At 40.5% G+C, this 16,944-nt stretch overlaps 1 pseudogene; it reads right to left on the reverse strand.

Annotated features, from left to right (window-relative positions):
* Positions 1-12,281: 12,281 nt before the first annotated feature.
* On the reverse strand, positions 12,282-16,176 carry LOC102116276 (T-complex protein 1 subunit zeta pseudogene; annotated as a pseudogene).
* Positions 16,177-16,944: the final 768 nt, after the last annotated feature.

Raw genomic sequence — 16,944 nt, forward strand, 5'->3', positions numbered from 1 at the left:
GACAAGACTGATCAGATAGAAATATATATAGGGACATGTATCTGCAATTTTGTGTTGAACTTCAGCATTGGACTGCATTTAGGAAGGTGATGGATTAGATACATAGCTTGCAATTCTTTCATCATCCTTAAAAATGGGCCCATTTCCAGGCCAGATCCACAGCTATGTCTTGGGAATTTGCACCCATCTGAAGCATGCTGAAGAAGGGCAGGTATATGAAAAGATGCTCAACGTCGCTACTCATCAGGGAAATGCAAATCAAATCACTATGAAATATCACCTCATACTTATTAGGATGGCTATTATCAAAAAGGCAAGAGATAAATGTTGGAGAAAATGCAGGGAGAAGGGAACCCTGGTACAATGGTGGTGGGAATATAGATTGATGAAGCCACTGTGGAAAAGAGTATGGAGGTTCCTAAATCAAAAATAGGACTATCATATAATCCAACAATTTCTCTTCTGGATATATACGCAAAGGAGTTGAAATCACCACCTCATAAAGATATCTGCACTGTTGTGTTCATTGCAGCATTGTTAAATTTTCATGGTATGAATGGTCTTTAAAAAATAAATTTTATTGCATATATTTAAGGTGTACAACATGTTCCGAGATAAATATAGTAAAACAGTTACTATAGTCAAGCAAATTAACATATGAATCATCTCATATAATTACCCCAACCCCATCCCCCATTTTTTCTGGCAAGAGTTAAGTTTATATATCTGCACTGTTGTGTTCATTGCAGCATTAGTCACAATAGCCAAGATCTGGAAACAACCAAGGTGTGCATTGATAGGTGAGCAAATAAATGACACACACACACACACACACACACACACACACACACACACACAGAGAGAGAGAGAGAGAGAGAGAGAGAGAGAGAGAGAGAGAGAGAGAGAGAGTATTCAGCCTTAAAAAGGAAATCCTGGCATTTGCCACAAGACGGATGAATCTGAAGGACATTATGCTAAGTGAAATAAGCCAGACACAGAAAAATACTGCATGATCTCATACGTGAAATAAAAAAAAAAAAAGTCAAATACACAGTAAATAAAATGGCAGCTATCAGGGGTGTGGTGGAGTACAAATGGGGAGATCACAGGCTAAAAAGTAGCAGAGATGTAGGATGTAAAACAGGACTGTAGTTAATAATACTGTAATCAGGATTTTTACTTAAAGAGTAGATTTCAGGAACTCTTGCCAGAAAAAAAATGGGGGGGTGGGGTGAGGAACTATATGAGATGATTCATATGTTAATTTTGCTTTACTATAGTAACTATTTTACTATATGTATCCCAGAACATGTTGTATACCTTAAATATATGCAATAAAATTTATTTTTAAAAGGCCATTCTTACCATGAAAACTTAACTGAATGAATCCTAAACCTGAGTATATCCAGGACACTCATCTGGGCTTCTAATGTAACAAGATATTCTGTGCTCCCAAGAATAAAATAAATTTCATAATAATGCAATGGGATAACGTGTTCAAATGAATACAAGCAATAGGGATTATTTCACAAATACTGTCCTAGTTTATCAAACATGTGTAATTATCTACAAGTTTTGGATAAGGAAAAGAAGCTAATAGGGTAAGTGACTTGTCTAAGAGTATCTGGCATATAACAACGTGTTTTGTTAAATGAAGGGATTAATGGGGTAATGTAGCAGATTGATGCTATATCACAGAATGTACACATGAAAGCAATAATGGATGCCATTACGTATGGCAGTGCTGAAAAGAAGAAATGTGTAATAGAAATGTCACTTTTAGAAAACGCTGCAGAGTCTCAGTAGCTGCCTTTTGTATGCTACCTTTTGAAAGAACGGCATTTGCGAGGGAGCTGTCTGTGGTGCTGAACAGGATGCAACTACTAGGTCCGATGATGGCCTTCACCAATTTTTGTTCATGTTTTCTCCTCGGCTTCTGTTACCAACGAAAACAATATTCATAAAAATTAAAGTAATGTTATCAATTTTTTCCTTTTTAAGCTTTCAAAGAGATTTTAAAAATAGCTTTATTGAGTTTACATATCATTAAATTCACATTTTAAAACGTATAATTCAGTGGATTGTAATATATTCACAAAGTTGTGGAACTTTTACCACGATCTAAATTTGGAACATTTTTAGTACCATCAAATAAAGCTCTGTATCCACTAGCATTCAATCCCCATTCCCCAACCCCTCAGCCTCCAGCAACCACAAATTTACTTTGTCTTTATAGATTTGCCTATTCTGAACATTTCATATAGATGGGTATCATACACTATAGGGTCCTTCGTGACTGGCTTCTTTCAGGTAGCATAATATTTGGAAGGATTATCCATGTAGTAATATGCATCACTACTTCATTTCTTTTTACTGACAAATAATAGTCCATTGTTTGAACTTTTTTGTTTGTTTTGAGACAGGGTCTCACTCCACCACCCAGGCTGGAGTACAGTGGTGCAATCATGGCTCATTGCAGCCTCAACCTTCAGGGCTCAAACGAGCCTCTCACCTCAGCCTCCCAGGTAGCTGGGACTACAGGCATGTGCCACAACACGCGGCTAATTTTTTGTAGCAACGAGGTTTTGCCATGTGGGTCAGTCTGTTATTGAACTCCTGGGCTCAAGTGATCCACCTGCCTCAGCCTCCCAAAGTGATGGGATTACAGACATGAGCCACCATGCCCAACCGATATACTCCATTTTATTGATCTATTCGTCAGTTGATGGATATTTGAGTTGTTTCTATTTTTTGTCTATTACAAATAATGTTGCTATGAGCTTCCATGTATAAGATTTTTGTGGCCGGGCGCGGTGGCTCAAGCCTGTAATCCCAGCACTTTGGGAGGCCGAGACGGGCGGATCACGAGGTCAGGAGATCGAGACCATCCTGGCTAACACAGTGAAACCCCGTCTCTACTAAAAATACAAAAAAACTTAGCCGGGCGGGGTGGCGGGCGCCTGTAGTCCCAGCTACTCGAGAGGCTGAGGCAGGAGAATGGCGTAAACCCGGGAGGCGGAGCTTGCAGTGAGCTGAGATCCGGCCACTGCACTCCAGCCTGGGTGACAGAGCGAGACTCCGTCTCAAAAAAAAAAAAAAAAAAAAAGATTTTTGTATGGGGATGTTTTCAGGTCTCTTGGGTATATACCTAGGAGTGGAATTGCTGGGCTATACTATTTCTTTGTTTAACATTTTGAGGAACTGACAGATACTTTTCCAAAGCAGTGGCACTATTTTACATTCTCACATGTACAAAGGTTCTAATTTCTCTACATCCTCTCCAACATTTGTTATTGTCTGTGTTCTTGACGGCAGTCATTCTAGGGGGTGTGAAGTTGTATCTCATCATGGTTTTGATTTGCACTTAGATATTCCTGATAACTAATAATGTTGAGCATTTTTTTCATATATTTATTAGCCACGTGTTACCTTCTTTGGAGAAATGTCTATTTGAATTGTTTGCCCCCTTTTTTTGAGACAGTTTATTTGTCCATTTTCATGCTGCTGATAAAGACATCCCTGAGACTGGGTAATTTATAAAGAAAAAGAGGTTTCATGGACTCAGTTCCACGTGGCTGGGGGTGCCTCACAATTATGGCAGAAGACGAAAGGCACATCTTACATGGCGGCAGGCAAAAGGAAAAATGAGAGCCAAGTGAAAGGGGCAACCCCTTATAAAACCATCAGATCTTGTTAGATTTATTCACTGCCACAAGAACAGTGTGGGGGAAACCACCCCCATGATTCAATTATCTCCCACCAGGTCCCTCCCACAACATACGGGAATTATGAGAGCTACAATTTGAGATGACACTTGGGTGGGGACACAACCAAACCATATCAGATGGAGTCTCACCTTGTTACCCAGGTTGCAGTGCAGTGGCATGATCTCAGCTCACTGCAACGTCTGCCTCCTGGGTTCAAGTGATTTTCCTGCCTCAGCCTCCTGAGTAGCTGGGATTACAGACATGTGCCACTACCCAGCTAATTTTTGTATTTTAAGTAGAGATGGGGTTTTACCATGTTAGCCAGGCTGGTCTTGAAATCCTGACCTCAGATGATCGGCTTGCCTCAGCCTCCCAAAGTGCTGGGATTACAGGCATGAGTCACCATGCCTGGCCTCTTTGCCCATGTTTTAAAAGTTGGGTTATTTTTCTTTTTACTGTTGAGGTAAAAGAGTTATTTACATATTCTTATACAAGTCCCTTATTAGTATATGATTTGCAAATGTTTTCTCCCATTCTGTGGGTCGTGTTTTCACTTTCTTCATTGTGTAAAGGACTGTTTTCAAAGGCAATCTTTCTCTGATTCTTCCCAATCCTTTCCTCAGCAACTCTCCAAGGGTTTGTTAATATTAACATAGTGAGAATTTCAATATCTATACTCTGAGTAGCTCATTATAAAACAGGGAAGTCATTTCACTACATAAACATTGGGAAATACCATATGAAACAAAACTCTTAGTTTCTCTCTGGTAAAATACTTGTTTATGAAACTGGATGACACAGCATAAGTGACATCTGTACCTGCAGAAGAGGCGTGCCCCCAGCGCTGCACCTTTCTTATTATCTTGAGCCTACTTTCTTCTTAATAAAACAAAGTCTGCTTGGAAATGATAGTCAGAAAAAAAGCAAATGGAAGCACAGAACTGTTTTCTACCCTAACAAGTATTAAGCTCCTGTTTTCAAAATCTGTTATTTTGTAAGAAAATGTATTCCTTTCACACAGAGAGAAATTAAATTATTTTTAAAACAGAAACTATTACCTTTTGCAAGAGCTTTTCCCCCTTAGTGAAAAGCAGAATTTAAAAAATCACTAATGAGTTAACCAAGATCAGATTTATTGTCTTAAAACGTTCCCAGACAGTATTTACCCAGCACCTACATTAAGTTGAAAAATATCTTCTAATTCTCTTAGTGCTAAGCTGAAAATATATCTGGCTGTTCTCTACTATGGGCTTAAGGGAATGTTCTTCCTGCTAAAAACAAAAATTGGTATCAATGTAATTGAAGAATTATTTAAACTTCTTTTGTTTTGTTTTGTTTTATTTTTTTGATGGAGTCTCCCTCTGTTGCCCAGGTTATACAGTGCAGTGGCATGATCACAGCTCACTGCAATCTCGACCTTCCAGGCTTAGGTGACCCTCCTACCTCAGCCTCCCAAGTAGCTGGGACTATAGGTACACAGCACCACACCTGGCTAATTTTTGTATGTTTAGTAGAAATGGGGTTTCACCTTGTTTGCCAGGCTGGTCTTGAACTCCTGACCTCAAGTGATCCACCCTCCTCAGCCTCCCAAAGTGCTGGGATTACAGGCATAAGCCACCGTACCCAGTCTTCAACATTTAATATAAGATTTTAATTTGTTCAAAAGGGTAGATAATATTTTCCAAATGGTTATTGGACAGAAATGATTTTCAAATGGTTATTAGATAGAAATGATGGTGATATAATAGTTCATGGATCATTTCATTTACAAAGATCTGAAATTCCCATTCAATATTTAAAACTTTAAATAATTTTGCCCTAGTTTATTACAGTCAAAACAGCATCATCTGAAGTACTTTTTATATTTTATCCAAATAATTCCTGGGTAGGTTTATTTTTTTTAAATAAATACATAGTAGAAGTCAGAAGACCTGAGTTCTACTTTTGATATCACTAGAAGATAATTGAACTGCTGCTCTAATTTTCTCTTTTTTTTTTTTTTTTTTTTTTTTTTTGAGATGGAGTCTCGCTCTGTCGCCTAGACTGGAGTGCAGTAGCACAATCTCGGCTCACTGCAATCTCCACCTCCCAGGTTCAAGTGATTCTCCTGCCTTAGCCTCCCGGGTAGCTGGGACTACAGGTGCCCGCCACCATACCTGGCTAATTTTTGTATTTTTAGTAGAGGCGGGGTTTCACCACATTGGCCAGGCTGGTCTCCAACTCCTGACCTCAAATGATCCACCCACCTTAGCCTCCCAAAGTGCTGGAATTACAGGTGTGAGCCATTGCACCTGATCTAATTTTCTGTCTCTTGAGGATGCTACAGGAAGGATTAAATAAAGTTGGCCTTGAGCTTTTCTCTAGTGGTATCACCAGAATCACAGTTTTTGCTTTTGTTTTGCTGTATGTGTTTTGTTAGTTTAACCATGATTCATTACTGGGTTATGAGAATTGACAGTCTTCAACAAAAGCCTTTATATAACAGGGTAAGAGAAAGACAGGTTTAAGAGGTTTCTTTAGTTGCTACTTTTGTCATTACCCTGCCATACATTATTTCAGATATGAGAGCATTTCAGAAGCATGGGCTCTGCCAGCCTTCATCTCTTATTTGTCAAAAATCTTAGAGCAGGCACCACAGCTGACCATGTTTACCTGGCCTTCACAAAGCTTTTGGGAAACTCACTAGCAATTATTATGACACCTGGGGAAAAAAATTCCTATCAGCTGCGTGGTCTCCATAACTTCACACTGCTGGGATGTCTCCAAGGATAATAGTCATAAAGATACTCTGAAATTTTTACAGAGCTAACTTTCATTAAAAGAAAAAGGAGGAAATAGGCCAGGCATGGTGGCTTACGCCTGTTATCAGCACTTTGGGACATGGAGGCGGGCAGATCACGAGGTCAAGAGATGGAGACCATCCTGGCCAACATGGTGAAACCCCATCTCTACTAAAAATACAAAAATTAGCTGGGCGTGGTGGCGCATGGCTGTCGTCCCAGCTACTCAGGAGGTTGAGGCAGGAGAACCGCTTCAACCTGGGAGGGGGAGATTGCAGTGAGCCGAGATTACGCCACTGCACTCCAACCTGGCAACAGAGCGAGACTCTGCCTCAAAAAAAATAAATAAATAAAACTCAAACTCCAACTAAAACAAAACAAAACAAAAACCCAAAGAACAAGGAGGAAATTAAACTTCAATAAATTTTTATTTTCAGATGAAACAAGCAAACATTTACTAGTTACTTACTACATGCCAGGAACTGGGCTAGATGTGGATGTAAAGATGAATGATACAGTCTGCACTCAAGAGGAGATCACACTGTAATAGGAGGCCTAATGAAAACCAAATACTAATAAAGCAATGTTATACCAATCTACATTGGGAACCAATGGAGATGAGAAAAAAGTCAATCCTCATAGGGAGTGGATTGGGGAGTGGGATTGGTAGAAGTTAGAGTTTAAAAGGTAGCCTGGCACTTTGGGAGGCCGAGGCAGGCAGATTACCTGAGGTCAGGAGTTAGAGACCAGCCTGGCCAACATGGTGAAACCTTGTCTCTATTAAAACTACAAAAATTAGCCAGGCATGGTGGCACACACCTGTAATCCCAGCTACTTGGGAAGCTGAGGCAGGAGAACTGCTTGAGCCTGGAGGTGGAGGTTGCAGTGAACTGAGATCGTGCCACTGTACTCCAACCTGGCCTGACCGACAGAGCAAAACTCTGTCTCAAAAAAAAAAAAAAAAAAAAAAGATAGCCTGTACCACATTGTGAAGAGCATTACTAATAGTGAATGGGGAACAGTCATTTGAATCTGAAAGAATGACTTCAGTGGGAATTATGGGAGGTAGAATGAGATAAAATGAAAGGGGTGTGTGTGCTGTGGCGGTTGGTCACATGGGGTGTGTGTGCTGTGGTGGTTTGTCACGTGTGTGTGTGCTGTGGCGGTTTGTCACATGGTGTGTGAGCTGTGGTGGTTTGTCACATAGGGGTGTGTGAGCTGTGGCTGTTTGTCACGTGGGGGTGTGTGTGTGCTGTGGCAGTTTGTCACATAGGTGTTTGTGTGTGCTGTGGCGGTTTGTCATATAGGTGTGTGTGAGCTGTGGTGGTTTGTCACACGCTATGTGTGACACAGTACACACACACACCCCTATGTGACAAACCACCACAGCTCACACACCCCTATGTGACGAACCGCCACAGCACACACACCCCTATGTGACAAACTGCCACAGCACACACACACCTATGTGACAAACCTGTGCGTTCTGCACATGTATCCTGGAACGCAAAGTAAAAACAACAACAACAACAAACAAAATATCTGTCAGTCACTATCCCTTTATTCTCCTTCATTTTTTTCCCACTGAACTTGACACACACACATACACACACACAATTTCTTGTCTATTTCACTAGAATATAAGATCCATGAGGAAAGGGATTTTGCTTTGTTTACTGTTGTATCCCCAGGACCTACTATATGAAAAAATATTTTTGAAGGGATGCATGAAATAACTAGCTTAAGAGAGTAAGTGGATTGCAATATGATCAACTAAAATAGAAAATATAGAAAGGAAGGTAGACTTGCAAGAATAGGTGATAGATTCTTTTTGAGACATGATGATTTTGAGGTCCCACTGTGAATACATGGTTTGGAAGTTGTAGAGACGCTGGGGTTGGAGATTAATATTTGAAAGTCATGGGTGCTTAGGTATCAGCAAAAGAATGAATTCTGAATCAAGGGGACATGATAAACTGCGTGGATCTTAGAGAGCTGCATGAGAAATAGTTTGGTGTGACTCCTGGCCGTTAGAACTGCATTCTTCATTATCTGCCTCCATCTCATGGGATTTGTAGGTAATGCTTTACCGCTGGTAAGGCCTTGGGGAATGCTGTTCCTGCAGCCATGCCTAGTATACTTTGTCTTGTTCAGCTGAAAACTCCAGTTTGCTGTAAAGGTGACAACTTATATATACATTCTCAATTGTTTACACAGTTTTCATATTGTTTGCTGAGGATTTCTGCTCTTCCACGAGCCACTTGAAATAACTACTCTTTAAACACACACATACACACACCCATGGCAAGTCATGTGATAAACCTTGAAAGTCACAATGAATACAACAGGAATAAGTAATTTGAAATCTCAAGAGAGATTCAGTGGAAACAAACATGTTCCATAGTTTAAGACTGTTAGCAGGAAGCAATGATTTGCCTTGTTTTTGAGTATTAACTAGTAGAGCTCATACTTTTTGTTCTTCAAAATAGCAAGTGCAAAATGGTTTTGTAATAAGCACAACCCATGCCAGCTTCTATCTCAAGCCATTTTCCAGTGTTATTTTAGTGAAACGTTACCTGGAAGAGCTCTCAATTTGACTGCCATTATGAATGTATCTCGAGTTCTCATTCTTTTCACAGTGATTTCAAAGGTTTTACATATTTCATTAGCAAAACAAACTGTAGTATAATTCACTCCAACTGATTTTTAAGCAAATTGGAGTCTGAATAATACAGTGTATTAAATAGCATTGAGAGTTGGATACAGTGAATATCAAGCATACTATCCATTGCATCATATTTGTTATAGGCTAAGACTAGTTGCTATAGCCTAAGACTCATCTGTCAAGGTTCAAGTTGAATAAATTATGTTATTCAGTTACTACATATGTTCATTGTATTTCATTTAAAATGTGATTATTTATATGACTATTAAAATGTACTCTCCCAATAATCTTCATAGATTATATTCCTTTCAAGAAATGTTACCACTTGGCCAGGCACGGTGGCTCACACCTGTAATCCCAGCACTTTGGGAGGCCAAGGCGGGTGGATCAGGAGGTCAGGAGATTGGGACCATCCTGGCTAACACAGTGAAACCCCGTCTCCACTGAAAATACAAAAAATTAGCTGGGCATGGTGGCGGGCGCCTGTAGTCCCAGCTACTCGGGAGGCTGAGGCAGGAGAATGACGTGAACCCGGGAGGCAGAGCTTGCAGTGAGCCGAGATCGCGCCACTGCACTCCAGCCTGGGGCATGGTGAGAGACTCCGTCTCAAAAATAAATAAATAAATAAATAAATAAATAAATAAATAAATAAATAAATTAATTAAAAATAAAAAAAGAAATGTTACCACTTCAGGAGAGCCACCTCTGTACTTAGAGCAGTAGTTCTGAGCATTATACAAATGTCAGTTACAGTGTTAGACACTTTCAGACTGCTTCCCTCGACTGCCCTGCAGCCTTTTAAAGTTTTTAAATTTTTGGTAGAGTCGGGGTCTTGCCATATTGCCCAGGCTGATCTGAAACTCCTGGGCTCAAGCAGTCCTCCTGCTTTGACTTCCCAAAGTGCTGGGATTATAGGCATGAACCCCTGAGCCCACCCTCTTTCCTTCTGAAGGTTTCACCCACTTTCCAGACCGAGCCTTCGCTACCATCTTTGTCAGGCTGGCTGAAATCTGAGTAGAATGCTCAGGCTTGAAAAGGGATAATCTGACTTCTTTTCCAATTCACATGCCCTATGTACTGCATCACGCCCCAACTCTGGGCTTGGATGAAACACTGCATACACCATGCAGAACTGAATTTGGCCTCCTGAGTGGCTGCTGAAGGACTTGATGACACTATTCAAAAATGTGGACGAGTTAGCTTTCTGTGGGAAGACCCTTGATTAATAGGAACTAGGAAATAGAGGGAGGCAGGCAGCAAGATTCTCTCTCCCACGGAAACTCTGAGGTGCAGTTCTTCCTTGCAGCCCTTCTGGAGAACTCTCGTGTGCTAGGCAGCACATGTGGCTGAATGACCTGACATATTTGTGTGTCTGTTTTCTAAAGTTTTGGATGAAGTGGTAGCCAACACAGTAGCACATTGTGTCACTTTGCTTCAGCTCTTTTCCTTGCCTCAAATCTCTTTTTTCTCTCACTCTTTGTTCTGGGTTTTCATCTCTCAAAGTATAATGCTCTGTTTTCTAGAGGACCTGCATTAAGATTATGACCATTCAGAAAATGAAGAAGACAATCTTTTTTTTTTTTTTTTTTTGAGACGGAGTCTCGCTCTGTCGCCCAGACTGGAGTGCAGTGGCCAGATCTCAGCTCACTGCAAGCTCCGCCTCCCGGGTTCCCGCCATTCTCCTGCCTCAGCCTCCCGAGTAGCTGGGACTACAGGTGCCCGCCACCTCGCCCAGCTAGTTTTTTTTTTTTTTTTTTTTTTGTATTTTTTAGTAGAGACGGGGTTTCACTGTGTTAGCCAGGATGGTCTCGATCTCCTGACTTTGTGATCCGCCCGTCTCGGCCTCCCAAATTGCTGGGATTACAGGCTTGAGCCACCGCGCCCGGCCTTTTTTTTTTTTTTTTTTTTTTTTGAGACAGAGTTTCGCTCTTATTGCTGGAGTGCAATGGCGCGATCTCGGCTCACCGCAACCTCCGCCTCCCAGGTTCAAGCAATTCTTCTGTCTCAGCCTCCCAAGTAGCTGGGATTACAGGCATGTGCCACCACGCCCGGCTAACTTTGTATTTTTATTAGAGACGATGTTTCTCCATGTTGGTCAAGTTGGTCTCGAAATCCCGACCTCAGGTGATCCACCTGCCTTGGCCTCCCAAAGTGCTGGGGTTACAGACGTGAGCCACCATGCCCAGCCAAATAAGGCAATCTTTAAAAAATTTTTTTTTAAATATATTTAGGGGACAAAAGTGCAGATTTTGCATAGTAGTGAAGTCTGGGTTTTTAGTGTACCCATTACCTGAATAGTGAACATTGTGCTCAACAGGTGATTTATCAACCCTCATTCCCCTCCCACACTCCCACCTTGTGCAGGCTTCAGTGTCTATTATTCTACTCTGTGTGTCCATATGTTCCTACTGTTTAGCTCCCACTTATAAGTGAGAACATGCAATATTTGACTTTCTGAGTTATTTCAGTTAGGATAATGGCCTCCAGTTCTATCCATGTTGCTGCAAAAGATATGACTTCATTCTTTTTTAGGGCTGAGTAGTATTCCATGATGAGTGTGTGTGTGTGCGTGTGTATACAATCTTCAGCTGATGGACACTTACTTTAATTATATATGTTTGCTATTGTGAATAGTGCTGTGATAAACATATGAGTGCAAGTATCTTTTTGATATGTTGATTTCTGTCCCTTCAGATATATACCTACTGGTGACATTGCTGGGTCATATGGTAGTTCTATTTTAGTTATTTGAGAAATCCCCATATTGTTTTCCATAAAGGTTGTGTTAATTTACATTCCCACCAACAATGCATAAAGCATTCCTTTGTCTCCACATCTTTGCCAACATCTGTTGTTTTCTGACATTTTAATAATCGCCATTCTGGTGGCATAAGATGGTATCTCATTATGATTTTAATTTGCATTTCTCTGATGATTAGTGATGTTGAGCATTTTTTCATATGTTTGTTGATCACTTGCATGTTTTCTTTTGAGAAATGTCTGTTCCTGTCCTTTGCCCATTTTTTTCAAGGAATATTTAATAATAATGTAGGTAACATATGTTTATCTAACAGGAATTTTATGTCACTGCCGCTAAATCCAAATATCCTGTTCACTGGATGAAATACCTGCTTTATGTGCGTATACTTCAGTGCAATTTTAAAAAATACTGTAATTATAAGTTCAGAACTTCTGAATTTCAACAGATGCTAGTGTTCTCTCCTTTTTTCATATGGGAAAATTCCTCTGAAAATCATCTGAAGCTTGGACAAAAATTCCACAGCTGTATTCCTCAGGATCACTTTGCAAAGTCTTCAAGATTCAGATACAGGGGAAGCTTCAATTCAACCTTTCAGAGAAGACATTCCAGCTTGCATGATCTCATCAACCAAGAGAATATTGGTGGCAATCACAGTGCAGGAGTGAAGAAGCTGTTTCTTTACACAATAGTTATCCCATATGTCTACTTCTGCTGCTACCATTGGCTCACCTGTGTCCAGGTCCACACCCACAAGCTGACCTGATTCTGAACATTGTGCTTGAATTTTAACTAATATTTCCTGAAGGTCAAAACCAGAGTTCTGAGCAAGAACCTTTGGAATAATGAGCAACACATCAGCAAATGCTTGGACTCCAAGCTGTGCCCTGCCCTTTACACTGGGCTTATATTTAATCAGGGCATCTGCCATTGCCGCTTCCACAGCACCAGCACCTGGAAACACACAGCCCTCATCAATAGCATTTTTGACAGCCCTCAAGCCATCCCTTACTGCATCTTTTGAGCTGAATGAGTGTGTGCTTATTTGGTCCTTTGATCAATAATGTGACAGTGAGTTTTGTTACATTTCTCAATAAAGGTGCACTTCTCTTCTCCCAATGTATATTTGTATACAAGTCCTGCATGTCCCAAGCAGTCAGGATTTAGGTTGTCAAAAGAATTCAGGGCTACCTCACCACAAGCAAGAGTTGGCCTCTCCATATTTCTCCTTTTATCTCTGTGCAGAGTGACTATGCCTTCTTTTGCAAAAGCATCTAAGGAAAGGGGGTCAATTCCCTCTTGATTAATAACAACAAATCCTTTATCTGAATCACCACAGACTTTGCTTTTCAGTTCTTTTTTTTTTTTTTAACTCTTATCTTCAATGGATTTTCTTTCAGCTTTTATGAGTTTTTCTCTCTTCTGCACTCTTGTTAAAAAAAAAAGCCAGAATTCACTTCTGTTTTATCATATTCTAATGACACATTACACTTGAGAATGTATATATCCTCCACCCTTTTCTTCCTATCAGGATGCTGTGCTCCGTGGTCCAAAACAAGCCCTCTGATTAAGCTCGTATCAGTTTCAGATTTATGTTTCATCTCCATGATCACAACCATGAAGAGATCAATAGGTTCATCTTATCTTTTAATGGCCAAAATGGAGTTCACCACAGCCTCTGTTAAGGCATCTGCAAGTTCAGCATGAACTTTAGTGCCAAGAGAAGTTCTGGCCACATTTATAAGTGTTTCCCTGTCCATCTCTTTCCTTACTTTGACTTCTTCCAAAAACTGAAGGGCCTTTTCCTTTGCAGCTTCAAATCCTCCAGTGATTATTCTGGGATGAAGGCCTTCAGAAATGTAGAGATCCGCCTGTTTCAGTAGCTCTTCAATGATTAGGACATTGGAAGTTATACTATCACCAGTTATATCATCCTGGGCTGTTGCTACCTTTGCTATTAAGGAAGCTGTTGTGTGTTGAATTTGCATTTCGTGAAGCAGCACATTGCCATCTTTAGTAAGCTCGATGTCTCCAGCGCCAGAAACAAGCATCTTCATGGTGCCCTTGGGCCCCAGGTTGGTCTTCAGCACGTCCTGCAGACCCTGCGTAACGCTGATGTTGACCGTTAGCGCCGCCTCCGTTCGGGCCACCTTGGCCTTGGGGTTTAGGGTCTTCACCACCGCCATAGCTGCTGCAGTGGAGGAAAAGGAAGCCATGGGGCACAGAGAGCCCAGAGCCGGTGCGGCCCTTTTTTTTTAATGGGGTTACTTTCTTCTAGTATTTTTAGTTTCTGCCTTTGTGTTTGGGTCTTTAATCCAACTTTAGTTACTAATATTTGCATATGGTGAGATATATGGCTCCAGTTTCATTCTTCTATATGTGGCTATCCAGTTTCCTCAGCACCAGTTATTGAACAGGGTGTCCTTTCCCCAGCGTATTTTTTTGTTAACTTTGTCAAAGATCAGTTGGTTGTAAGTATGTGGCTTTATTTCTGGGTTATCTATTCTGCTCCATTGATCTATGTGTTTATTTTTTATACCATACCATGCTGTTTTTGTTACTACAGCCTTGTTATATAATTTGAAGTAAGGTAATGTCATGCCTCCAGCTTTGTTTATTTTGTTTTTGTTTTTTTGAGATGGAGTCTCACTCGTTGCCAGGGCTGGAGTGCAATGGTGCAATCTCAGCTCATTGCAACCTTCGCCTCCTGGGTTCAAGTGATTCTTGTGCCTCAGCCTTCTGAGTAGCTGGGATTACAGGCACCTGCCATTGCAGCCGGCTAATTTTTTTTTTTTTTTTTTTTGTATTTTTAGTAGAGACGAGGTTTTACCATGTTGGCCAGGTTGATCTCAACCTCCTGACCTCAGGTGATCCACTCGCCTTGGCCTCCCAAAAAGTCCTGGGATTACAGCTGTGAGCCACCATGCCTGGCCACACCCGGCTAATTTTTGTATTTTTAGTAGAGATGGGGTTTCACCATGTTGGTAGGCCAGGCTTGTCTTGAACTCCTGATGTCAGGTGATCCACCTGCCTGGGCTTCCCAAAGTGCTGGGATTACAGGAGTGAGCCACCATGCCTGGATCAGCTTTGTTCTTTTTTCTTAGGATTGCCTTGGCTGTTCAGGCTCTTTTTTGATTCCATATGAATTTTTAGGGTAGTTTTCTCTTTCTTTCTTTTTTTTTAGTTTTTTCTAATTCTGTGAAAAATGTATGTTGGTAATTTGATAGGGATTGCAGTGAATCTGTAGATTGCATTGGGTAGTACAGTCCTTTTTTTTTTTTTTTGAGACAGAGTCTCTCTGTTGCCCAGGCTGGAGTGCAGTGGCGTGATCTGGGATCACAACAAGCCCCGTCTGCCTCTTGGGTTCATGCCATTCTCCTGCCTCAGCCTCCCAAGTAGCTGGGACTACAGGCACCCGCCACCAAGCCTGGCTAATTTTTTGTAGTTTTTGTAGGGACGGGGTTTCACTGTGTTAGCCAGGTAGTACAGTCATTTTAATGATATTGATTCTTCTAATCTATGAGCATGGGATATTTTTCCATTTGTTTGTATCATCTACAATTTCATTTATCAGTATTTCGTAGTTCTCCTCACTTGTTAAATATATTCCTAGGTATTTTATTTTGTTGTAGCTATTGTAAATAGAAATTGCCTCCTTAATTTGGTCCTCAGCTAAATCATTGATGTAGACAAACACTACTGATTTACGTACATTAATTTTGTATCCTGAAGCTTTACTGAATTCATTTATCAAATCTAAGAGTTTTTTAGTGAAGTCTTTAGGATTTTCTAGGTATAAAATCATATCATCAGGCCAGGTGTGGTGGCTTACACCTGTAATCCCAGCACTTTGGGAAGCCGAGGCCGGTGGATCACCTGAGGTCAGGAGTTTGAGATCAGCCTGGCCAACATGGTGAAATCCTGTCTCTCCTAAAAATACAAAAATTAGCCAGGCATTGTGGCTGGTGCCTGTAATCCCACCTACTTGAGAGGCTGAGGTAGGAGAATCGCTTGAGCCTGGGAGGCGGAGGTTGCAGTGAGTCGAGATCACGCCACTGCACTCCAGCCTGGGTGACAGGTGAGACTCCATCTCAAAGAGAGAAAAAAACCAAAAAAACAAAAACCATATCATCAGTAAATAGGAATAATTTGACTTCCTCTTTTCCAAATTGGATGCCTTTTTAAATTCTCTTGCCTGATGCTCTGGCAAGGACTTACAGTACTCTATTGAATAAGATTTGGTGAAAGAGGGTATCCCTGTCTTGTTCCAGTTCTTAGAGGGAATGCTTTCAAGTTTTCCCTGTTAAGTATGATGCCGGCTATAGGTTTGTTATATACTGCGTTTATTAAGGTGAGGTATGCTGCTTCTATGCCTAGTTTATTGAGGATTTTTATCATGAAGTGATGTTGAATTTTATCAAATGCTTTTTCTGTATCTATTGAGATGATCATTTGGTATTTGTCCATTTTGTTTATGTGATGTATCACATTTATTAATTTGCATGTTTGAACCATCCCTGCATCCCTCGGATAAATTCTGCCTAATCCTGGTGTATTATCTTTTTGATGTGGTGTTGGATTCGATTTGCTGGTATTTTGTTGAGAGTTTTTTTTTTTTTTTCATCTAATTTCATCAGGGATACTGGTCTGTAGTTCTTTTTTTTTTTTATTGTGTCCTTGTCCGTTTCTTCATATCAGAGTGATACTGGCCTCATAGAATGAGCTAGGGAGAATTCTTTCCTCCTTTTTTGGAATAGTTTCATGACGATTGGTATTAACTCCCCTTGGTATCTATCTTTGTGTGTTTGGTAGAATTTGGCTCAGTAATAAAAATCTTACCCTCCTCCCCCCAGAAAAGCCCAAAACCAGATGGTGAATCCATCTGGGGTGGGGGGAGATTTTTTATTACTGATTCAATCTTGTTACTCATTATTGGTATGTTTTTTTTTTTTATTTTATGTTATTTTATTTTATTTTTTTATTTTTTATTTATTTTATTTTATGGGTTTTTTTTCCTTTTTTATTTTAAAATTT

This window comes from Macaca fascicularis, chromosome 6, assembly GCF_037993035.2.
Source record: "Macaca fascicularis isolate 582-1 chromosome 6, T2T-MFA8v1.1".
Taxonomy (NCBI): Eukaryota; Metazoa; Chordata; class Mammalia; order Primates; family Cercopithecidae; genus Macaca; species Macaca fascicularis.